The sequence below is a fragment of the Lolium rigidum genome, unplaced genomic scaffold (genome assembly GCF_022539505.1).
Source record: "Lolium rigidum isolate FL_2022 unplaced genomic scaffold, APGP_CSIRO_Lrig_0.1 contig_24944_1, whole genome shotgun sequence".
Lineage (NCBI taxonomy): Eukaryota > Viridiplantae > Streptophyta > Magnoliopsida > Poales > Poaceae > Lolium > Lolium rigidum.
Window position 1 is genome coordinate 69,828 of NW_025900037.1, and position 25,264 is coordinate 95,091.

The window sequence follows — 25,264 nt, forward strand, 5'->3', positions numbered from 1 at the left end:
GAAAATCCGGGCCATCCAGTTTCGCACTGCGGAAACCCCAACTTCCTGGTTTCGCGAGGCTATGTGAGTGTGAACCCCATCTCCTCCCCGCGTTGGCGTGAAGGAACATTCAGCTCCACCCTTTCCCGCTTCCGCCCACCACCCACCGCCGATTCCGCTGCCTCCACCCTCTTCGGCCTCTACAGCGGCACGCTCGCACCGAGTTGGAAGCCCTCAACCCGCCGCCGCTCACGGACCAGGCCGCGCCACGTGGATCGACCCCATCCACCGAGGAGCTCATGGTCGACGGCACACAGCAAGCTGTCCTCCCCAATAGCAAGCGGAAGCGGCTGGGGAAGCACTTCGTCGCCGCCCCTCCCGCTCCGACAAAGCGGATGAAGAGACCGGACAACAAGCCGTCGGGCCGAAGAAGCCCGCTGCGAAGAAGCCAGCCGCTGCCAAGATGGCGTCGTTGCCAGCTTTGACGGCGGCGATGGCCAAGGCGTCGCCGGCAACGGCTATCGCGCACAAGGTGGTTCACAAAAGTCCCGATGTTGATGTTGCGCCGGCCTCGTACGTTGACATGATCAATGACGCGTCCGTCGACATTGATTCACCGCCGCTCATGGATTACGACGAGTACAGCAACGACATGGAGGAGGGCCTCGAGAGCGATGAGTTTGGGGAAGATGAAGACGCGGGCGATGATGAGGAAGGTGACTTGAAAAAGATAGAATAAGGGGTTGTTCGATGGGGCGATGGCCAAAGTGAAGGGGAAGGCGATCCGGACCAGCAACTACACCGAATTTGAGGACGTGATCTTGATCAGGGCATGGGATGCGGTTTCGATGGATGCCGTGACTGGTACTGATCAAACCGGCAAGAGGTATTGGCAACGCATCGAGGACAAGTTCTTCCAATTTATGCCACCTCTCTCTTCTACTCGAAGTCGCACCTACCGTTCACTCCAAAGCCGATGGGATAGCATCAAGATGGTGTGCAGCCGGTGGGCCGGTTGCGTTGAGTCCGTGAGGAATTCACCGGTGATTGGGATGCTATCGCGCAAACACGGTATTGGGAAATGCCAGGGTTGAAGGTCAAGACATTTACATTTTGTCATTGCTATGCCCTCCTTGAGCATAATCTGAAATGGAAGTTGAGGGAGAAAGTGTTGGACATATGCCCAAGAGGCAATAATAAAGTGGTTATTATATATCTTTATGTTTATGATAAATGTTTGCATACCATGCTATAATTGTATTAACCGAAACATTGATACATGTGTGTTATGTAAACAACAAGGAGTCCCTAGTAAGCCTCTTGTATAAACTAGCTTGTTGATTAATAGATGATCATAGTTTCATGATCATGAACATTGGATGTTATTAATAACAAGGTTATGTCATTAGATGAATGATATAATGGACACACCCAATTAAGCGTAGCATAAGATCACGTCATTAAAGTTCATTTGCTATAAGCTTTCGATACATAGTTACCTAGTCCTTCGACCATGAGATCATATAAATCACTTATGCCGGAAGGGTACTTTGATTACATCAAACGCCACTGTGTAAATGGGTGGTTATAAAGGTGGGATTAAGTATTCGGAAAGTATGAGTTGAGGCATATGGATCAAGAGTGGGATATTGTCCATCCCGATGACGGATAGATATACTCTGGGCCCTCTCGGTGGAATGTCGTCTAATTAGCTTGCAAGCATATGAATGGTTCATAAGAGATGACATACCATGGTATGAGTAAAGAGTACTTGTTGGAGACGAGGTTGAACAAGGTATGGAGATACCGATGATCAAACCTCGGACAAGTAAAATATCGCGTGACAAAGGGAATCGGTATCATATGTAAATGGTTCAATCGATCACTAAGTTATTGTTGAATGTGTGGGAGCCATTATGGATCTCCAGATCCCGCTATTGGTTATTTGTCGGAGAAGAGTCTCAACCATGTCTACATAGTTCACGAACCGTAGGGTGACACACTTAAGGTTTGATGTCGTTTTAAGTAGATATGGAATATGGAATGGAGTTCGAAGTTTTGTTCGGAGTCTCGGATGGGATCCAGGACATCACGAGGAGGTCCGGAATGGTCCGGAGAATAAGATTCATATATAGGAAGTCATTTTCTAAGTTTGAAAATGATCCGATGCATTTATGGAAGGTTCTAGAAGGTTCTAGAAAAGTCCGGAAGAAATCACCATGGAAGGTGGAGTCTCGGAGGGACTCCACCTAGCATGGCCGGCCAACCAAGGGGTGGAGGAGTCCCAGGTGGACACCACCATAGGTGGCCGGCCACCCCCCCCCCCCAAAGGAAGGGGTGGGAGTCCCACCTTATGGCAAGTTTTGTGTTGGGGTCTTATTCGAAGACTTGTAGTCCAACTCTTGGGGGTTTCACCTATAAAAAGAGGGACATGGGGTGGGGGCCGGCCACTTCAAGCCACCACCTTGGCCGCACCCCTAGAGGAACCAAGGCCGGCGCCCCCCTCTCCCAAACCCCCTGCCGGAGATCTCCACCACCACCGCCACCACGCCGTCGTGCTGCCGGGATTCCGAGGAGGATCTACTACTTCCGCTGCCCGCTGGAACGGGGAGAAGGACGTCGTCATCAACACCGAACGTGTGACCGAGTACGGAGGTGCTGCCCGACTGTGGTACCGTCAAGATCTTCTACGCGCTTTTGAAATGCGGCAAGTGATCACTACAAGAAAAGTTGCCATGGCCGACGAAGTTGAAGTCGCGCCGTGGTTGCTGGTGTACCATGGCCGACGATTTTGGTCCCTCCGTGGTGCATGTCAAAACTTTTTTTTCTCGTTTTTGAGGCCACCTAGCCCGACGAAAGCGGCCAAAACGTCGCGTATGGTGGCCCGGGACGTGGTGCATCGCGAATTCTCGGGTTCGCCGGCCGAGTCAACGCAAATCCGCACCGCCGAGGGATGTAGGGCCCAGATGGCAGCCTCTCTAGCATTGTTTTTTTTCTCGATCGCGCCATCTCGTTCAACTTTCTCCGATCGAGCCGTTTACGATGCAGGATCATGGGTCCCGCATGTCATCCTCTATGAACCAAAATTCTTTCTATTCTTGGATTTTTTTTGACCCCCTGATTTCTGGCTACTTCCTTTTTCTTTTGATCCCTTGCCGCCTTGGAAACGTTGAGACCGCCGTCGCTAAATGGGACCCGCATGTCATCCTCTATGTGCAATCAACTTTCTTTTCTTGGAGTTTTTTTGGCACCTCAAATTTGGTCACTTGCCTTTTTCTTTCGATCCCCTGCCGCCTCTCAAACGGTGATACCGCTGCGCTAACTCATGGGACCCGCATGTCATCCTCTATGCACTATAAAACTTTCTTTTCTTGAATTATTTTTGGCACCTCATATTTGGTCACTTACCTTTTTCTTTCGATCCCCTGCCGCCTCTCAAACGGTGATACCGCTGCTGCTAAATGGGACCCGCATGTCATCCTCTATGTACTATAAAACTTTCTTTTCTTGGATTTTTTTTGGCACCTCAATATTTGGTCACTTGCCTTTTTCTTTCGATCCCCTGCCGCCTCTCAAACGGTGATACCGCTGCTGCTAAATGGGACCCGCATGTCATCCTCTATGTACTATAAAACTTTCTTTTCTTGAATTATTTTTGGCTCCTCATATTTGTTCACTTGCCTTTTTCTTTCGATCCCCTGCCGCCTCTCAAACGGTGATACCGCTGCTGCTAAATGGGACCCGCATGTCATCCTCTATGTACAATAAAGTTTCTTTTCTTGGATTATTTTTGGCTCCTGATATTTGGTCACTTGCCTTTTTCTTTCGATCTCATGCCACGTTTGAAACGTTGAGGAACCTGCTGGCTCATGGGACCCGCATGTCATCCTCTATGTGCTATAAAAGTTTCCTTTGTTGGATTTTTTTTCACCCTCTCGATTTTTGGCTATGCCTTTTTCTTTTGATCCCCTGCCGCCTTTGAAACGTTGAGTAAGCTCGTCGGCTCATAGGGACCCGCATGTCATCCTCTATGTCCATCAACTTTCTTTTCTTGGATTTTTTTTGACCCCCTAATTACTAGCTACTTTCTTTTTCTTTTGATCTCAAGCCGCATTTGAAACATTGAGACCGCTGCTGCAAAATGGGACCCACATGTCATCCTCTATGTACAATCAATCTTGGATTATTTTTGGCTCCTGATATTTGGTCACTTGCCTTTTTCTTTCGATCTCATGCCACCTTTGAAACGTTGAGGAACCCGCCGGCTCATGGGACCCGCATGTCATCCTCTATGTACAATAAAAGTTTCTTTTCTTGGAGTTATTTTTCACTCTCTGATTTTTGGCTATTTGCCTTTTTCTTTCGATCCCCCGCCGCCTTGGAAACGTTGAGTAAGCTGCTGACACGTGGGTCCCGCATGTCATCCTCTATGAACAATAAAAGTTTCCTTTCTTGGATTTATTTTTGACCCCTAATTAATTTCTGGCTCTTCCCTTTTTTTCTTTTGATCTCACGCCGCATTTGAAACGTTGAGGATGCTGCTGCCTCATGGGTCCCGCATGTCATCCTCTCAGAACGATAAATGTTTTCTTTTCTTGGATTTTTTTACCAACCGATTTTTTGTTTTTTTTATTTTCGACCCCCGCCTTTGAAACGTTGACGACGCTGCTGGCTCATGGGTCCCTGATGTCAGCCTCCCGTACAAGAAACATGTGATATCTTGATTATTTTGCAGTACAATAAACAGTGTATTTCGCTCTGAGCTATTGCAAACGGATAAATTAAATCTTTATTTTTACAACTTATATCTTGAATCTCCTTGTTTTTTGTTTTTGCGAAGCATAGGACATTCCTGTTTTTTTTTTGAGAAAAATCCGAACTTCCATGTTCTGGAGTGGGCTGAAATTGTACGAATCAAAAGGCCCGTAAGGATAGTTCGAAGGCCCAGATGTCCAGTATGCAGCCCAATTGAAATCTTTCTTTTCTTGGATTTTTTTCACCCCCGATTTCTCGGCTACTTCATTTTTCTTTTGGTCCCGTGCCACCTTGGAAACGTTGAGACCGCTGCCGCAAATGGGACCCGCATGTCATCCTCTATGTACAATAAAGTTTCCTTTCTTGGATTATTTTTGACCCCTGATATTTGGTCACTTGCCTTTTTCTTTCGATCTCATGCCACGTTTGAAACGTTGAGGAATCTGCTGGCTCATGGGACCCGCATGTCATCCTCTATGTACAATAAAAATTTGATTTCTTGGATTTTTTTCACCCTCTGATTTTTGGCTATTTCCTTTTTCTTTTGATCCCCTGCCGCCTTTGAAACGTTTAGTAAGCTGCTGGCTCATGGGTCCCACATGTCATCCTCTATGAACGATAAAGCTTTCCTTTCTTGGAGTTTTTTTTGACCCCCTAATTTTTGGCTACTTTCTTTTTCTTTTGATCTCAAGCCGCATTTGAAACGTTGGGACCGCTGCTGCAAAATGGGACCCGCATGTCATCCTCTATGTACAATAAAAGTTTCTTTTCTTGGATTATTTTTTGCTCCTGATATTTGGTCAGTTTCCTTTTTCTTTTGATCTCATGCCGCCTCTGAAACGTTGAGTAAGGTGCTGGCTCATGGGACCCGCATGTCATCCTCTATGTACAATAAAGTTTCTTTTCTTAGATTTTTTTACCCCCGATTTTTGCTAACTTGCCTTTTTCTTTTCGATCATATGCCGCCTTTGAAATTGAGGTCGCCGCGGGCTCATGGGTCCCACATGTCAGCCTCTATGAACAACAAACCTTTCCTTTGTTGGATTTATTTTTTACCCCTAATTTCTGGCTATTTGCCTTTTTTTTCTTTTGATCCCCCGCGGCCTTTGAAACGATGAGGACGCTGCTGGCAGGTCGGTCCCACATGTCATCCTCTATGAAGAATAAAAGTTTCCTTTTTGGATTTATTTTTGACCCCTAATTTCTGGCTATTTGCCTTTTTCTTCTGATCCCCGCCGACTTCGAAATGATGAGGATGCAACTGCGTATCGGTCCCACATGTCAGCCTCTATGAACTATAAATGTTTCCTTTGTAGGATTTATTTTTTACCCCTATTTTCGGGCTACTTGCCTTTTTCTTTGAAACGTTGAGGACGCTACCGTCTCATGGGTCCCACATGGCATCCTCTCTGAACGATAAACCTTCATTTCTTGTTAACGACAGGTTTATCGCATTATTTTCGTAGACTAATACAAGCTCTTTCGCTCCAAGATCTTGCAAGTTAATAGAATAAATCATGGAATTATTAGGATATGTTTTAAATTTCAAATCCACTTTATGAATTTTTGAAAATACCGTGATCTATGTGGGTATGGAGCGATCAAGGATTTTCATATTGGCCATGAGCAGTTTCAAAAATTGCAACCCAATAATTCAAAATAAATACAAACAACTTTTATGTAGAATCTCCGTGTTTTTGTTTTTTGCCAATCATAGGATCTCTGGTTCTTTAGAAAAGGGCCAACATTGCATGAGCAGAAAGGCCCATTTGTAGTTATTGGGCTTCGACAGTACGGAGCAAGTAGGCCTATAGCAAATACCTTGTAGATGGCCGTTGGAACCCAAAAGTATTTGTTGCCTAGACTTAGATGCCAAACTCAGCCTTATTGACATGAACCTTGCTATGCACACGACAATTTCACTCCGATCCGTGTACGAAACACAAGATCCAACCCTTCGTGTGAGGAAGCGGTGGCAAGCACACCTCCAATATGCTCAATCGTACATACGCATATCATATAGGAGTTGTCGTATGTACATCAGTTCCGTATTGACATGTTTTTTTCTTTGGTTCACATGTGGGGTCCGCACAGTCACCTAGGTCGCACATCTACTTCCTTGCTCGTAGTTGATGCATGTTCGGTTTGGGGATGGGGTGGAACCGAACACACCCCCGTGCCAGTGGATGTACTTTACCCTTTAGCGGCGAAAAAAATAGGAATGGTCCTCTCATGGGGAAACTCTCATTTGCAACTAGTTGCGCCCGCACCCCATTTTTGTTGTGACACTTCTAAGTTTCCAAAAAAATGCAAACTAAAATTCTAGACATACATTTTGACATATTTTTGGATGAAACTTCACAGATGCATAAGACACAACACAATGTATGTCTAGAATTTTAGTTTGCATTTTTTGGAAACTTGAAAGTGTCACAACAAAAATGGAGTGCGGCGCAACTAGTTGCGGAATATCCCCTCTCCCTCTCATGAGTATGATCAACAAGAGGTGGCTATATTATAAAGGACGTACACACATTGTAATTATAGTGCTGAAATAAAGTCAATCCTAAAACAGCCATGCATGGGTTATAATATGAAGGCAACACGAAATACAAAAGCAGGGCAGTTTTTCAAATAAACTGATTCAAACTAGTACATACTAAAAACAGTGTACTACAGTGTACTACTTCTCAACACTTCAATCATAATAAAAAAGTGTCACTGTTTTTTTAAAGGTAACACCGAACGGGCAATGTTTAAAGCAGGCTTAAACCACATAGCCGCTTGTCTGACACTATCCCAACCATCCTTGGGAAGGCTGATAACTCCCACAGTCTCACCTTCATCTGGCTGGAGGTTGCAGCGCAAAATTTTAGGGTATTGATTATAACGAATATTCCGGTATGCTGTGTAGACGCAGTTTTTCCTCATGAATGGAACCAATGTGCCATCAGGAGCTTTGGATTCACGCTTCTTCAGGTTGGCAATGATTGGGTAATTGAGTCCGAGGAACAGAGAGTGGTCGCTGAGGCTGTTAACCTGCCTCCAAAGAAAGTCCCCTGCACGTGCAGTAGATAAGGGATCCAGCTCAAAGACGTAGGTGGCAACAGAGGATACCGCCGTAGCCGAAGCCCATTAGCAAGCATAGGGAATGTCGGAGGTACTTCAAGCATTGGCAATCCCAATCTTGTTTACCGTAAGGATGATCATCAATCGCTTGCCATCGCCAGATGGAGCGAGGAACCACGCGTACCGCTCGATCATCCACCACCGGTGGCGGGATTACAAACGGGAGCATCGGGTTTTCTCGCAATATTAGAAATGGAGACGAATAGGGTGTTACCGGCAACCATATTCAAACAAGCAAGCATTGTTCATCGTTCATGCTCACAAGTATAAATACGACTATGTAAGCTAAGGACATTGGTCATTCATGTGTTCAAATCGAGTGTCCAATATATCGCTTATACCGCATCCATCCCACGAAACTAGTCTAAACTTCGCCAAAACTAGACACTAGTTAGTGTATACACAGCTATATACTACCTCTGTCCCACCGAAAGTGTCCGAGATTTGTCCAAATTCAGATGTATCTAGACAAGTGAAAGCATATAGATACATTCAAATTTTGACAAATATATATCATCTTAAGTTTAAGTCTTGTGCTGTAGTTAATTCCCTTTGTCTTAAGTGATCTATTAGAGAGCTTCCCGTGACCACCCGAAGGGTAAGAAATGTTTAACCGTATAAGTGGATTGCCTAGACCTTTCATCAGCTCGGACTTTTGGTTGCGTTGGCTAGTCCATGAAGCTTGACATGGTGTCGAGCCGTGGTCTCGAGTTCGAGTCCCGGCTTTCGCAATTTATCCTAAAATTGTTGTTGCCCCCTCGAGTCCACGTATATGCCTCTTGAGCTATACCTCCGAGTCTTTCCACATGTTGACTTGTCTCCCATCACACGTGAGGGGGGTGTTGAATTGTATAAGTGGATTGCCGCCCTTGCGATCAGCTCGGACTTTTGGTTGTGTTGGTAGTGCATGAAGCTTGACAAGAAAGAAATGCTCTTTGTAGCTAACCCCAAGTCGGGTAACATTTGCAAAATAGGTATCAGATGCAGCTATCCATTCAGTAGAAGAATTTGCATTTTAGAGTTGAAGGTTCATAATCTCTTCTCTACTATTGATAGTAAAGGGTACACATGGTATTTGTTTACCTCATTTTCGCGTTCTAAAAAAGGTACGCTATATGGTTGTGCTAAGTTAAACTGATTTAAGTCTGTTCAAGATTATCGAAAATTATACTACCAACATCTAAAACATCAATATAGGTTCATATATTACAAAAGATATTTAGATTTTCTTTTCTCGAACACATGCCTAGTCGTGCATCATTATATATTAGAGCATACATGGTTGTAGCAAGGCTACGAAAAACTGAGAAAGCAAAAGAAAGAATTATACAGGGGACTAGAGGCAGCTAACTTTGTTAGGCCTGCCAGTGCTAAATCTTATATATATATGAGGTTGTAGATATTAATCGTAAACTTACTCAAACTTAAATATCATTGAATTAGGAAAAAGATAACCCGAGTTATTTTGAATGAGGGGACGTCACAATCACTAATGAAAGATAATTGTGGGAAACTGAAATCTATTCAAGAAAATGGGAGAAAAAATGTATCAAAAACAAAATTAATTATACCATTCTGCAGATTGTTCACCGATATAAACAAAGAACTGTTTGATCCGCATGTAGGTACATCCAATCAAGGCTTTTTCCCCGATCTCTAGAAAATATAAGCTACGCATGTAATTACAAACGATTTTCTTCTATTTTTCTGTTTCTACGTTAACATTTGAGATACTTGTTAATTACATCCATATTCTGCAGCTTGCATAGAGTTACTAATTCAGGAATGCATTCACATACGGAGTATACTATGTTTGCTGATGACTGACTAGTACTAATTCATTGCAAGCAACGGTTCATTCATATTCGGATAAAGGATGTGATCGTTAAGTCATATACTTATGAAAGTCCTTATGCATCTCTCTGATGCAGATGGCGGGGGTCTCTCGTCCTCCTTTTGGAGGCAAAATCAATTAGTTATATATGAAACAATGGGTGTAAAAGGTTATCAAAAAGGGTGCCTTCATAGTGCCACGTTATCTTTTGAGATACTGGTTAATTACACCCATATTCTCAAGTGGCGTAGAGTTACTAATTCAGGAATGCAATCACATACTGAGCATACTATGTTTGTTGGTGACTAATAAGTACTACTAATTCATTGCAAGCAACGGTTCATTCATATTCAGCAAAAGGGGGTGTGATCATTAAGTCATATAAGAAAGGTAAAATATAAACAAGGTAGTTCATGAATAACTTCATTGGTTAAGGCAGTGTATCATGCAATGCAACATAAGGACCGAAAAATACCATTTGCGGTGTCCCGTAAGTACGTGGAGCCGTCGCTCGTCCACCGCAAAAACGTGGCCACGGAGTTCAATGGCATCACAAGAATTTGGATAATCAGTGTGTGTAAGGGCCTCCAAGCATTCTCCGCCGCCACCCCCTTCAAGGTAGAAAATCGTTTTGTCGAACAAGGCGATGAGCTTGTAATCTGCGTACCTCCCACCTTTTGTGGGCACTTGGCGGATTACAATCTTCAACAAATCAATTGCTGGACCCCGCTTAAAAGAGTATGCAGGTCGATATGAAACAATACTATGATGAATCTTCGAATCGGTAGGGATGGAAGGGAGATATGTCGCTCGGTGTAGACGTTCACGAGGCACCACCGGTACCCATGATGATCGGCGGCGGCGATCCGGGCCGCCGTTCGCGCCAAGCCATTTTCTCGTCGTGCATGAACGGCAGGGCGACGAACGGCGAGGATGGTCGAGGGGCACCAGGTCGTACACGGTATCATGCGTACGAGATGCCGTCGCCAGGTCCCGTTGTTCACCGAACCAATAAGCAGGCGGAGGCATCAGCAGGCAGGGTTCATCCCAATGGTGCATCTTACCTTCATCCTTGCCGATCATGTCGTAGAGCTCCCTGGAACATGCAGCAAGTCGGACGGTGTAGGTAACGTCCATATGCGCAGCGATGAGGTCGATGTTGTCGCCGGTGAGAGCCCCCAAGTGGCCGTCCCCGCCGCCCCGGCAAAGCCTAGAATAATCCATCACGTGAAGATGGATTTAGGTGGATGGCGGATGCAACCGCGCTTGGGGTTTTCGGAGGAGAGGGCGAGCGCTATGGAAGGAACGATGCGGCGCGCGGCCGGCCGGGGTAAGGAGAGAAAGGTATACGGAGTAGTACTAGTGATGCGGCGTGATGGGGATCGAGATCCCGCGCGTGCGCGTGATTCTGGGAGGGTGAAGAAGAAGATTTTTTATTTTTTTTGTAACGGGGTGAAGAAGAAGATGATAGACATGCAAGGGGCAAAACTAGGTAGTACTCTAGGCTGCCGCTGCGACTGGGCGCCGATTTGACCGTTGGTAGACTAGCACGCCACCCATCTATAAATTTGCGACGACGTTTGGTGCAGTTGATGTCTCGTCACATCAGGTTGACCGTAGAGGGCTTTTTTTTACAGTTTCCATTTCGATATATTTTTCGCCAATAATCGTAGTTCTCTACATGCCATAGACACGTACCTTAACACGTGGGCAGCATGCAACCGCGCGAGCACCAAAATGGAATGAGAAATGTTTTAGAGCATAACTTCATTTTCAATGCCTTTCCTAGCTTGGTTTGGAAACCGGACAGAGCTTCAGTTACTTGATGCTTCCAAGATACATTGTGACCGTGTCCCACCATCTACCATCCATTTGAGATCCAACGTTCCAAACTATCTCTTATTTCGAAGCTAAAAAAGAAAATCTATTCAGTAAAATTTTGAAAAAAAATCCAAGTAATATGTAGATTCCTTGTTTTAAAATCTATGAATATTTCATCCCATTCGGATGACTAGCTTGTGATTAAATAGATTCTTACGTACTCGAGCACTAGTTTAAACTAAATATATATTTGCTCACAAACCTATGATTCAAATCGAATGAAACTTCACCAAAATATAAATCGAAATATGCATGATTTACCGGAAGTTTTTCAAAATTTTCATGGTCCATGGGGTCCTCCAAAGTGCAAGCTTTTTTTTCTTGGTTGGTACTTCAAAACCGAGTTTGGATGGTGGCAAGACTTGCACAAAGAGGATGTCAAAATTTTGGCCTTTGTGAACTTTGCAATCAACATCAAGTGTCGGACTCTCGAGAAAAAATATGAGTTGGCGCCCACCTTTCTTTCAACCGTTGGTTCTCAATCCGAGGGTGGTCCAACTAGCTAACAAAATTGGCTTGGTATTCATGGTCTTGAACCAACGATTTGGCATGGCTTTCAATCGGTATGAGAGGTGATGTATGGAGGTGATTCATACGAGAGGGCAATAAAGAAATGTTTTGTCATCCTCGCAAAGCTAGTCTATTTGGAAAGAAATGAATAATTGGTTTTTCGCAACATTGCATGATACTAATTCATGATACTATGCATTGAAGGTGTTGTATCATAGACTAGTATCGCCTACGATACTTCCCATTGTGACTAGTCTAAGTGCTTTTGCACCATGAACACTAGCTATGCACAGACCTCAAAAAACACTTCTCCATCATTCTACTATTCACACTTTCTTTTTCTAATAGAACTATGTACCATTGTTTTTAATATAATCTTGTGTCGAGAGTATATATTTCTAATTGTTTCGCATAAGCTCAAAGAGGGGTACTTACTTATGAGAGATATCTTTCAACTAATACGTTGTAGGAGTACTTTAATTATGTGAGCTATAGTGTGAAATGCTTACTAGAACGAGTACAAAAGGTGTTTGATAACATTACAAGCCACACGCCCAAAGGTAGTCCGCATTGTAGGAGCATTACATCAATTTAACAACTACGGAGGAGTAGCCTAGGTAGAGATAACAGTGCAAAGGAAATAGTTCAACAGATAGTACAACACAACTACGGAAAGGGAGTAGCCTAGGTAGAGATAAACATGCAAATGAAATAGTTCAACAGTATACAAATCTTGCATTACAACACGAGTATTACATAAAGTACATCAGCCCTTCTTTCCGGACCCGTGACGCGAAGGCAGGTTCCATTGCCGGCGTTGGCGAAGCTTGGGATGAGCCACAACGGAACCTCGCCGCCATGTCCATCTAATGTTGGTTTGGAAACCAACAAGCATGCCTTCGAATTCAAACCGAAGCGGCAAATTTCTGGAGAAGGAGGATATGCAAGGCCTACCGCATGGTGCGATGTGTAAACGAGTTGCTTCTCGCCATATTTGGACGGTCATGTTCTGCCCCGTCTTCTACCGGAATGATAATCGGATAGTTCACTCCAAGGAAGAGAGAATATGATCCAAGGGAAATAATCCTCCTCCATGGCCTCGGTGGCATCAACCGACCGGTGTCCATGCCGTACACCTCGCAGCCAAGTAAACCCTTACCATACCCGCGAATAGTGCGACCATGACGACCCTCGCAGGTAGCAAGCAGCAGGTAAAATCCGAACCAGTCCAAGCATAATCCCGCCCGTCGCAACGCCCTGTATGGACCGAAAAAGTCTAGAACCACCGGAGATCGTGCTAACCACCAGGAGCCAAGATTGTACCGACCTTGTTCATCAAGTTCTGGCGGAATAGGTGCCGTGCTGATCAACAAAGGACCTTGCAAAGGAAAGCACAGCTTGAAGTCAGTTCAGCAAAACTTGATTAGTTCATTACATACATGAATAATGACTAGTGGTTGGGGCGCCCCTTGGGGCGCCTCCTAGCCGGTCAGCTGCTTTCTAATCAGCGCCCAGTCATACACTTAGATTCATACTTCTTTACAGAGAGAGATCCTGGCTATTTTACAACATGGCAAGCAAAAGATAATCCTTCATACAATTTCATACCACATTTAGGGTACAGTCTAAAGAACAAATAAAATCGCACACTCAACAATGGAGACCAGCCTAGTGACATATCAACAATGGATACCAGCCTAGTGACATATCAACAAAGGAGAAAAAACAAGCACTGCACACTCGTACTCTGTTTCACCAAGCTGATGGTTTGAATCTGGTGTGGGTCCCCAGTACCCCTACAAGCATAAATATTTCAGTTAGCAATTAGGAAACAGTAAATTGATACTAATGACTGTCCCAAAAAGAATAGATAAATCCAAATTTAGATAAATCTGCAACATCCTTTTTGGGATAGAGGTTGTAGTAATATTGTTCTGAATTGCTTGGAGGCAGTAGACCACATGCCTAATCTGTAACCATTTAAACGCAATGGCATTGCATGCTCACAATAGAATCTTATAGCCTATGGAAATTACCCTGAAACACATGGAGGCACCATGATTCTTTCTTCCTCTATGCCCCCACGGAGAAACCCTTCCAGTCCTGACAAAACTGCAAGAATAACCTAGCCACCGTGTGATAAACAACACATCAACTTCGTGTACAAATATAAATTCCACCATCTATCAATAACTGCCCTAAAAACTAAATGGCAGCCTAAGTACTACTTGTTTTCTCCGTGTAAGCAGAGAGGTTAAGCCACCTAGTATATTGCCTTTTGAATATGCGATCTAAACAACACTTAACATAGCCAATAAACAGTACCCAAAATAACATTTAAATATCTTATATATGTTCACTACTCTACCAAAAGAATATAAAGCTTTTCTGAGGTGTTACTCTTCTATCTAAACCAGCAATAGTAAGCCTGCAAAGCAGTCAACTTGCATGCATATTTTAAATGGACTTCCTAAAAAAAGAATCGAATGGCGGTGAAGGAAAAGCGTAGCTATAGGATCATGAGACGGGGCTGACATGCTTAGTTCTTGGTAGAGAATGTGAGCAGAAAATAACAACAAATCATGAAACCAATTAGTAGCAAACGCAAACCTCATGGCGGTACAAAACAAAGGAACTAAGGACAGATAAATTAGGATTTTTTAATTACTTAACAAACAGGGGTGGGGGCGTACTTCGGAATATAACAATTTATCCTATAACTTACATCTACTATTAAAATACTAATAACATATTAGAGTGTACATAGCTGAATGCTTATTTTATCATATTTTTTATGCTTTCACCATCAGTCATCCAAAATCCATATCTCGTCCAATAATCTGACAACCAGTCATAAAGAGCAACAGAACTGGTGTATTAGAACATTATAAGCAGAATCAGAAGCTTTAACCAATTATGATCACTAAAAAGTGCGAGATAAAACAGCTAATTTCTAGACTTGTTATTGTTATGCGCGCTCTCAACAGAGAGACAATCAAATCTATAAAAAAATTCTCTACCAAATAAGCCAATCATTCAAACAGATGGAAACAAAGGTCTTTAACTGACAGAGAATGCAACAACCTTTCATTTCTTTATATGAAAAAGTACAGATGGTATTAAAGGCATACTACTCTATTTCAAATGCAGAGGAAAACCCAAGCTAGTAGATCACAAAACCAACCACATCAAGTCAGCCCATGCGTCCATGAAAATCTCCCACGAAGGAACCTATGGGTTATGGAAAACCACCAAACAGATCATTACCACACAAGAATATGATGATTCAAGATATCAAGAGCAATTATAGGACAACTATAACAATACGAAGCAAATTGTAATAAGCCAGAAACATGATGGTGACGAATAATGCCATGTATGGTGACGTATAAGGATGAAAACCTCACCCATCAACCTTAATCATTGATGAAAGTAATATAATACTAATGGTAAACATATCAAGTGCTTAATTTGAGAGGAAGAAACTCACTTTGGCATCACGGGGATAATTTGAGTATTGCGTCTACGAACAATGCCAAACACCTTCATGAAAAACCAGTATACATATATCTAAACAGAATGCACCATAGATAATACTATAATAAGTTGGTAATATAAACATATTTAACGTCATCTGAAAATGGGACCTAACTTGTCAAAGTTCTGCCGTGAACTTCTGAAGTCTTTCTTTCTCTAGCACATATCTATAAAGTGGGAGTTTAAGTTACCACATTATTCAATAACAAAGGGAATAGTTATATTAGTGAACACATGACTGATGCAAGTTACTTACAGGTAAGGACAAAGCATTTCAAAATCCACAAATGATCTTGCCATGAAAGACCAACATCTAGACAACGTGGTGTTGATCAGCAGGATCAAATATGTCATCATCTAGCCGCAAACTGCAAATACATGAAACCAGTTTTGGGATGCCTATTTTCAATTGCACACTTGAAACCAACCAAGTAAATGCTAAATAGGCTACATACCATGCCCAACAATGACTCAACGAGAACTCCATGATAGCCCGCTGAGCAAAGGCACACTAATATTTAATTGCAGTAACATGCAGCTTTAGCAAAATAAATGTGAAATCTGCTGACTGTTCCTCCTTGCTCCACCTGCAGTAGTTGAAGATCAGCGACAACAAAAATAAAAATGCCAACAAAATAAAAAAGCAAACTAATTTGGACCCTTTATTAATTAAGGCATTCAACAAAATGAAAGTTTATTCCTTGTTATCATCAGTAAAATACAATGCTTTGAAAAAGCAAAAAAAAAAAAAATCTAATGTACCTTGATCTTGTTGATTGGACAATATTGCTAGTATTCTTTTCCACCGGTTCCTAGAACTGAATCAAGAACATAAAACCAAAGTGGCTCAGAAGTAAATATTAAATATTCAGTACAAAATACACAGGGAAGTTAATTCGTTTCATACCATGTTTAAGGTATAGACACGAATGGCACCTAGAGAAAGAACTGTAGCGCTGGCCTGCTTGACGAGTTGTTACCGGCGCACACATACCGGTACCTTTCCGAGGAAATCATCGCGCCACAAGTCACACGGAGGCCTATTTGCCAAGGAAGTTGCAGTCGCTAATTGCAGCACACGAATTCCATTTAATAGAATGAAGTTCTTCTCGCTCAAGAATAATGAAGTGTGACATATTTCCCAATGAAGCTGAGGCATATTTGCCAATGAAGTTGCAGTCAAATGATAGTCACGGTTAGACCTATGGTGATGTGAAGGAGAATAATATGTTATCTCAAAACGGGAATTCAATGCAGTGTGCGACCAGTTTATCAAAACCGATGGAATGTGATGCCATTTTTAACAGAAAAATATCAGATTAACTCAAGGATACATCTTTATGATATTAATAATTGCTCCAAACACTCCCAACATTGCCATCAACTTAATTGTATAATTGTATAGTTCTTTTTTACCAGATACCCCTGAAATATTAGGAAGAAAATTGAGTGTCAACAACAAAAAAAAGTGCCAAATAATTCTCAGATGCAAGTAAAATAAAGCAAACTGAAGTTTTCAGGATCGAGTCTGTACGAGGCACGCCTCACCAGCATGTCTGCTCGTGGCAGCCACCATGGCCCCATGGATGCTCTTCTTGATAACCAATCCAGGCAGATGGACCTCATCTTGCAGTTCCGATAGCCGACGATCACAACAATCAACGGTAGTGTACGCCGGCATATCCACAAACAGGTCTCATGCAGAAGACATTCACGACCGTGAGCTAATCTTCTTACGCCTGGCGACCAAATCAAATGGAGAAGGAGGGAGGACAGGAAGAGGGCGCACCTCTCAGAAATCATTCGTTGCCCCGGAGCGATAAGGAGAAGAGCATGCAAGAAGAAGGAGGGCCGCGCGAATCGGCGGCCATCACGCCCGTCGTCCTGTATTCTTTTCTTCAATCTGTCTGTGCGGCGCCGGATAAACGGAAGACCCCGTCGCGCCTCGGCCGATGCGGAGGGTGGTGGGTGAGAGAGCGGCATAGAAGGTAATGGAGCCGTTCCTGCTGCTGCAGACGGGCGCGGAAGTCTAAGAGAAGCGTCGAGGACGTCAAGGGGAGGGGAAGCGCGAGCAGCGGCGGCGGCACAAGAGGGATTGTTGATAGGGTTTCTATCGCTCTGTCGGTGCCTGCTTTTCCTCTCCTGATACTTTTTTTCCTTTCCTTATCAGCCGAGCCAAATGCGTCTTCACACGTGGGCCAATGGATAGCAGCAAAGCAACACCAGCGACCAACCCAGGCGTGCAGCGCGGCTATCGTGGATAGTCTAGGAAGTGCTCCAACCCACACGCACTTACTTGTTCTCAATGTAGCTAAAATACTGCCTCCGATCCAAATTAATTGACTCAACTGGATGTGTCTAGCTAGATATGCACAAATTAATTGACTCAAGTTTGTCTAGCTAGATGCACTGGCTAGACAAAGCTGAGTCAATTTGATTTGGATCGGAGGGAGTACTTTATTTTGACTCAAAGGCATATCGCTGCTGATTTTGATTGAATATAGAGGGGAAAGGTACATGCATGACACGAAAACTGCACAACAAAAAGAAAAAGGCTAAAGCTAAATCTGAAACTAGCAGGTAATAGCGAAAACACATCATATGAGATGAGAAAAATTACCCCAAGAAAGTTGATTCCATGCATAAACTTCGCCTGTCTGAGTTACAACAAATACAATACCCTTGTGGATGATTGCATCGGAGTAGCCGTACGCTAAGAACTGGTTGTCAAGAACTGTCCATCTGCTAGAAGCACAGTGAAGGACTGCAATTGCGCGTTGAAGATGGCAAGAACGAGAGAAACTAGTATAATTTGAAGCAACTGTTGGAACTCGGCAAATAGCTATCTTCAAGCGAGTTGAAGATGTTGATCATTAGACTCGAACACAAGTTTATCCGGGTGGATTTAAACTCACTTATTGGTGGTAGAGGAATCCGGCGACCGGTGTACACATTGACAAGCTCCCAATTCCGTGGGAACCCAAGAAGGGCGATCCAATCTCCATTCGCGTCTGCCCACATGCCCGTACCACCATCTGGAATCACGGCATCGGAAGAGATCCTGTCCAGCGGCGTCAGTTGGCACAAGGTACCCTTGCGATCTTTTGCATCATGCTGCTTGTCCTTCTGCGCACCCTTCTGCTTGAACTTGTGGACGCGGGAGAAGGGATTGTGCGCGGCGGTACCTCGGCTTGGTGAGTATGAAGAACGAGAGGGCATGCCAAACGGCCGAGATGCGTGCAGAGCTACACTTTGTGTTGCTGAATCATGATAAAACTTGCATGAACCGACGAGGCTCGCGGCGGTGATGACATCGCATCGGGATGCGATTTCTTCAAGGGGCCATCGAGAAACACCCAAGAACCGCCACTCTCATTGATCGATCTCGCCATTGGAAGGATGCGGTCAAGTGGGTGTGGGGGTGTGGGAGTGGGACGCCGGCGTTTGGGTATGAGGTATTGGAGGACAAGTGCGAGCGGCAGCTGGTAGAGCGATATGGATAAAAGTCCACAACTCCTACTAGTACCATCAAACAAGTGGCTCGAGATGATCCGAAAAAGGCATGGCGGCGGTGGTGCAGGGGCTGCTGGTGTAGGCAGGGTCGGCAGAGAAGATGGAGATGAAGAAGACGGAGAAGCAGGCAAAAAAAACAATTTGAATTGAAATCAATAATACGAGTACTACGGCGTGCCTTCTCTCTCTGGTCTCTGCTGCACTATTGCACCTGTCGTGAAGGCGTGTGACCCGAGAAGAAGTTAATGTACTGTATACTGTCCTTGCACGCCGTGGAGCTGTATTTTTTCTCATCAAATCAGCTCTGGACAGTTTCAGCAGAGAAAAGATCCTTTGCCATCATCATGATATATTACCACGAGCCCACGGCAGTGCACATTCATCTTGTACTACCATATACTGTACTATATGTTGCACAAACCACCACTTGGACATTTTTTTTGCAGGTTCCACCATGTGGTGGTCTAATATGTTGCAAATTTCACCACTTGGTTATCTAATCAGCTAGTTAGTCATGTTGATAGCAAAATCGACAAGTGGGTTCAACATGTCAATGCTCCAATTAATGTTTTAGAAAAAATAAATTTTTCAAAATTCATACTTCTTTTATTTAGCTATTTAAAAATGCTTATTCATTTATTTCAACAAATATTGTGCGGGTTTGAATTTTTTTCAAACAAATATTATGGCATCGGGTTCGGGACTCCTGAAAAGGACTGGTCGTGGTACGGGAACCCGAAATGATGCCCACAACATGGTCGAAAGTGGCAAGGAACCTGTAACATCCCAAAAATTTCAAAACAAACAAAATGAATTTCCCTAGTTCCAAATTTTGGAACCAACAAAAACTTTTATTAAATTAAGTTGATCCATAGAGATCTTGTTTAATTATTGTGCTATTGCCATGATTGCTTGTTTAAAATAGTTTTTGAAATAATCTTAAACCCTAAACCTCACATTCCTTTTTACCATCCAAGTTAAAATAAAATAAAAAGAATTCAAATAAGAAAAAGGCATATGTGCCTATGGCTATTTTTATAAAACTTTACCCTAGACCTTTCCACTTTAATTAGAGGATTGGAAAAGCTTCATATACCTTATCTAGTACTTCTCAAACCCAATCCAAAGTGAAATAATGGATTTTAAAAAGAAAGTAATAATGCCATAGAGGCATATGAGAGCAAATAACAAATTTGTGAAATTGAGGATCTTGACCCTAGGAATTGTGGTGAATGGTTGGAGCACTCCTATATACCATTTCAACACTCAACAACATCAATTGGGTCAAGCCAAGTCAAATTAAAAATCAAAGGCAACATATGCATAGAGGCATATGAGACACATAGCCATTTCACCAATTTTGCCCTATGACTTTAAACCTTGACCAAATGATGGGAAACCATCTCCAAACCTAATATAACACTAAATTGACCCTAACCCATGTCCAAGTGAAGCAAGATGAACAATTTACAAGTTTAATGAAATATGACACATCACCTCTTATGTGTTATGGCCAATTATGCAAATATTTGATCAAGACCTTTTGAATTGGTTTCAATGGTTGGAAAATGTTTCTAAACTAATAAGAACCACATTAGAGTCAACAAAAGTCCACTCAAATGGGGAGAAATCAAATAGGGAGAAAATCCCCAAAATTCACTCACATACACTTAGCCAAATTTTGCAAATCTTTAACCTAGACCCTTTTGGCTTGCCCCATTGGTTGGAAATGGGTAATAAACACTTTTGTAACCAAAGAAACTCAACTCAAATCAAATATGAAATCAAAATGAGCTTACATACACTAATGGTCAAAATTGACATTTTTAATATCATACCCACTTTGAGCCTTTTTATTAGGAGATTCTCAAACCAAACCCTCTCAACTTTTTGCACCTCATCCAAGACCTCATCAAGATGAACACTTTTGATGTTGACCACTTTGACCAGATCTTTGACCATTGTTCACAATAGTCAAACCAAAATGCCACTTTGAAACAAATTCTAGATTCCCTCAAAATTTAGGATTTTCACAAATCCATTCCAAATCTCAAACCAATGCCATACATGGCTGCCCAACATCATTTAGAACCCATCCATCACAAAAATTGGTCAAAAGTCATCACACATGAGACCTTGTTAAATAATCAAAATGATGCCATAGAGGTACAACCACTATTCCACCCACTCTCCTATCACCTCACCTCTCTCTCCCTTGTGCTCATCCACACTACCTGGTGCCCAAACCCACCTAGAATGACCTCACCAAGTACATGGTCACCTCCCATCACCACCATGCCCAAGAATCTTGTCTTATGTCACATATACTTTGACAAATATTAGATGTACATGCTCTAGACCCCTCTCCACTTGTTCACCTTGTCAATTCACCTGGACTCACCCCACTTGACCAAGCCATGGACCCAGGGATAAAGATTTTGCACAAAAAAAAATGCCAAGACATGACCATGCCACTCCAAATGACATCACATGCCAACCCTTGTCCTCCTCCCTCTCTAGTCACCCTCACCTTGTCAAATAAGCTTCCCTCACCTCACTGACCCCCACCATGCCAAGGTTGAGCTCAGGAGAAGCATAGCATAGCCCATGTCACACCATGCCACTCACATGCTCACCACCATGCACCCACCTGCCCTGGCTCTTTTCCCTCTCTCTCACCATGTCATTCCACTTGACATTGACCCTAGACACCTGCTAGACATGACTCTATGTCAAGGAGAGCAAGTGGATGACCACACCACTCGTGCCAAGCCACTTGATCACCCTCCCGTGGACACCATCACCTCCCTGCGTGCACACTGCATCCCATCGCGTCCCACCGCGCCACCAGCCTCCTCTCACCTCAGAACACCTACTAGACACGGACGTTGACCCTCTCCCGCGCCAGGACGACGCCAGGACGTGAGGACGTCGACGTCGGCCACGTCCTCGTGCGCACTGCACACGACACCAGCACACTCGCCACTATGCACGCGTCATCACCTAACCATGAGCTCACTCTCTGACGCCCAAGCCACGCCGGAGAGCCCCGCACACGACGTGCACCGTGACGTCGCCCGCCATGACCTCCACGTCGCGTTCCCGTCCCTGGAGCCTATATAAGCAGCCCTCCGCGCCTTGGACATCACCACCCAACATAGCAGCATCCCTCTCTCCCTCCTAGAGCCTCCCTCTCTCCCTCCTTGCCGCACACCGGCGTCCACAAGCTCGCCACGGCCACCGGCGGCATCCCTCAAAACCGCCCATATTTTCATCACCATAGCCCCCGAGCCCTACAGCAAAGTTGTAGCCCTTGGAAAGACCTTTCCAACGCAACCAACCCCGCCTTAATCCGAGCTCCGAGGTGAAAGTTAGGGCCCCCGCAAGTTAGCAGCGTCGGGAGGAAGACGACGGCCCAGCACCGTCGGATCCTGATCCGACGCACCGCGTGCGTCGCCCGCGCCCGACGTGCATGCCCCATGCACGCGTGGCCCAGGCCGCCGCTGGGCCGGCCCAATCTCCTTCCCGCCCTCGTTTGAATTCAAATTGCTTTATTTCTTTTTCAGTGAAATTGCTATCAGATGTCTTGCTAAATATTTAATAACTCCAAATATACTTGGCCAAATTTTACAAATTTTATATATTTGGAAAGCTTAGCATTTTCTCTACCCAATTCCACTAGATTGAACCCTAGATCTATTATAGAATTAAAGTAGCAGAATAAACAAGTCAGGGACTTTTGTGACTTAGAATAATTATTAAAAATCAATCAAAAATGCTTTTTAGTTAATTCCAACTCCTATAATTCACTTTTCACTTGTACTAATTGTTTCTGCAAAAATATGCCATGCTTACTGTTGACTGCCAAAACCCACCGGCGGGCAGCGGCCTTGCCAGGCTCCAATTCCTGGAGCAGCCACTGCCAAGCATGCTTTAAGCCGCCCTAGCCTCCAACACCTATACCACAGTTGTAAGCCCTTGGAAAAGAGCTTCCGACGCACACCAACCCCGCCTTAATCCGAGCGCCGAGGCGAAAGTTACGGCCCCGCAAGGTCGCTGGATCGCGAGGTACACTGACGAACCTTGGCGCCGTCGGATCGCCGATCCGACGCCTCGTGCGCTCGCACAGCGCGCCCGGCGGCATGCGCCATGCGCTGCGTGGCCTGCAGTGCGCTTAGCTGGAGGCGGGCCCCACTTCGTTCCCGCCTCCGTTTTAGCTTTCAAATTTCGTTTTAATTATCTTTCTGTAGTTAATATGCAAGCTCGTATGCTGTGCTCAAATCTGTAATAATCTCACATATGGCTCGTCATTTTGACAAATTTTATATATACTAGAAATCATGAGAGGCCACATCTACACAATGGCACTAGACTCAAACCCTTATCTGTTGGCAAGAATTTGAAGCAAGCAACATAAGCAGTACAGGGTTTCCGACTTAGCATAACAATTCTTAAAAATCAAACCCGCAAATGCTTTTGAGTTGTTTCCAACTCCTCATAATTCACTTTTCTACTTACTACTAATTGTTTATGCGAAAATATGGCATGCTTACTTGTATGCATGATCATGTGATCTAGCTTAGTGGCTATATGGACCATTGACTAGGTTTCACAAGTCAAGACTATTGTCCAAAGCTATTATTAAATCATATGGGAGGTGTAGCATCTCATTTAAATCATTGCTCACGAAGCGATTCAATGAGTTGGTGAGGCAGCTCTGGTCATGGGTCCCATATGAATTGTTATTTGAAAATATTAAAATCATTCTCTCAATAGTAGTTTTTAACTTGCTCACAACTACTGTGTTAAATCATATGAGATGTAATCGGTCTCATTTAAATCTTGTGTCTCAAGTAATTCTACATGAGTGTAGTGACCATGGTCCATATAACTCTCATAGTGAGTTATTTGGTGGAAGCATATGGCAAATCACTACCTATAAGTTGGTATTAAATTGCATGAGGTGCATGGCGACACTCATTTAAATCATTTTCCCAAATGATGAGTATGAAGAGGTTGACCTTAGGTCAACCTAGGTCATACTATTCATTGGAGGAAATTAAATCTTAACAAGATGCTATGAGAGGAAATGTATTTCTCCAAAGAATTAAAGTAGACACCCTAAGTCAATATTTGTAATGAGAGGAAATTATTTTTCTTAAGTAATAAGAAAGTCACATCCTGCTCTGATAATAATGTGGTGATGCTAGTTGAAGTTGTGTAAATCGTTTACTTGTGTGCTTAGTTCAAGACTATGGCATGATGGTATGGTGATTGTAGCTACCTCGTATTGACGCATTATTTTAGGCGTCTAGTACCGAGGAGTATCAAGAGGAGGAGGATAGTCTTCAAGAGGAAGGAGAAGAGCACTCTGACCAATTCCAACCAACCAAGGCAAGATAATACTCTTGCAAAGTGCAAAGCTCACCCCTGAAAGCAAGGCATCATTATACTTTATGTTCATGATCCTGCTTCCCGGTTTTACTTCACCAGCTTTATTTACTTTTGTTTTATCAAAGTACTTTTGATTTACAGATTCACTTGGTTGGTATTGATTAGTACAAGAGTATCCAAAGTTAGCCTAGAAAAGCAAAGCAAGTTGCTTAGCACCCCCTCATACTTAGATGCTAGTGCTCAATTGAAAATGACCTACACTAGTTGGGAACACTGTGTTTATGAAATGAAATGACTGGTGAAAACCTTGGAATGATGGAGTCATTTCCATTGAAAGATTTTGAAGGTGAATATGAGCTTGTGAATTTGACTTGGTGATTTTGGCCAAAAGCTGATGAGTTGGAGTTGGATGTCTGATACCATTCCAATTTTGAGTACCCCACACAATACCTGATTATGGGTAAGGCTTAGCCGGAAAATTTATGTATCTTAGTATGGGTTCCCTCTAAACAAGCGTCATCGGTTGAAGGAAGGCTGCCTCTACAACAAAAGAAATGATGAGAAATGACGGGAAACGAGGTGGAATGTCCGGCCCAAGCCCCGCAGTTCCCCGGGTTAACAGCTGGTTTTCACCGGAGGCCAAGCTCATGGGGAGAGGTGCCTATACTAGGTGTGTATGAAAGGTTAATCTGCTGATGATCCGCGTACGAGTTACGATTATTCAGGGTTTTA

At 43.6% G+C, this 25,264-nt stretch overlaps 3 long non-coding RNA genes across 5 annotated transcripts; all 3 read right to left on the reverse strand.

Moving 5' to 3' along the window:
• Positions 1–14,139: 14,139 nt before the first annotated feature.
• On the reverse strand, positions 14,140–15,972 carry LOC124680696. Of its 3 annotated transcripts, none has more exons than XR_006995568.1 (5): positions 15,882–15,972; positions 15,741–15,792; positions 15,579–15,631; positions 15,273–15,319; positions 14,140–14,213 (listed from the first exon to the last, which is right to left on the reverse strand). It is a non-coding gene; the product is annotated as an uncharacterized LOC124680696 (long non-coding RNA). The 3 variants fall into 3 exon arrangements; XR_006995567.1 differs by having other exon boundaries at positions 14,142–14,200; XR_006995566.1 differs by lacking the exon at positions 14,140–14,213 and having other exon boundaries at positions 15,219–15,631.
• A 181-nt stretch (positions 15,973–16,153) lies between these two features.
• Positions 16,154–16,557, reverse strand: LOC124680694. Its single transcript, XR_006995564.1, has 3 exons — positions 16,533–16,557; positions 16,388–16,443; positions 16,154–16,212 (listed from the first exon to the last, which is right to left on the reverse strand). It is a non-coding gene; the product is annotated as an uncharacterized LOC124680694 (long non-coding RNA).
• Positions 16,558–16,572: 15 nt separating this feature from the next.
• Positions 16,573–17,531, reverse strand: LOC124680695. The gene is made up of 3 exons (XR_006995565.1): positions 17,174–17,531; positions 16,960–17,050; positions 16,573–16,827 (listed from the first exon to the last, which is right to left on the reverse strand). It is a non-coding gene; the product is annotated as an uncharacterized LOC124680695 (long non-coding RNA).
• Between the last annotated feature and the right edge of the window lie 7,733 nt (positions 17,532–25,264).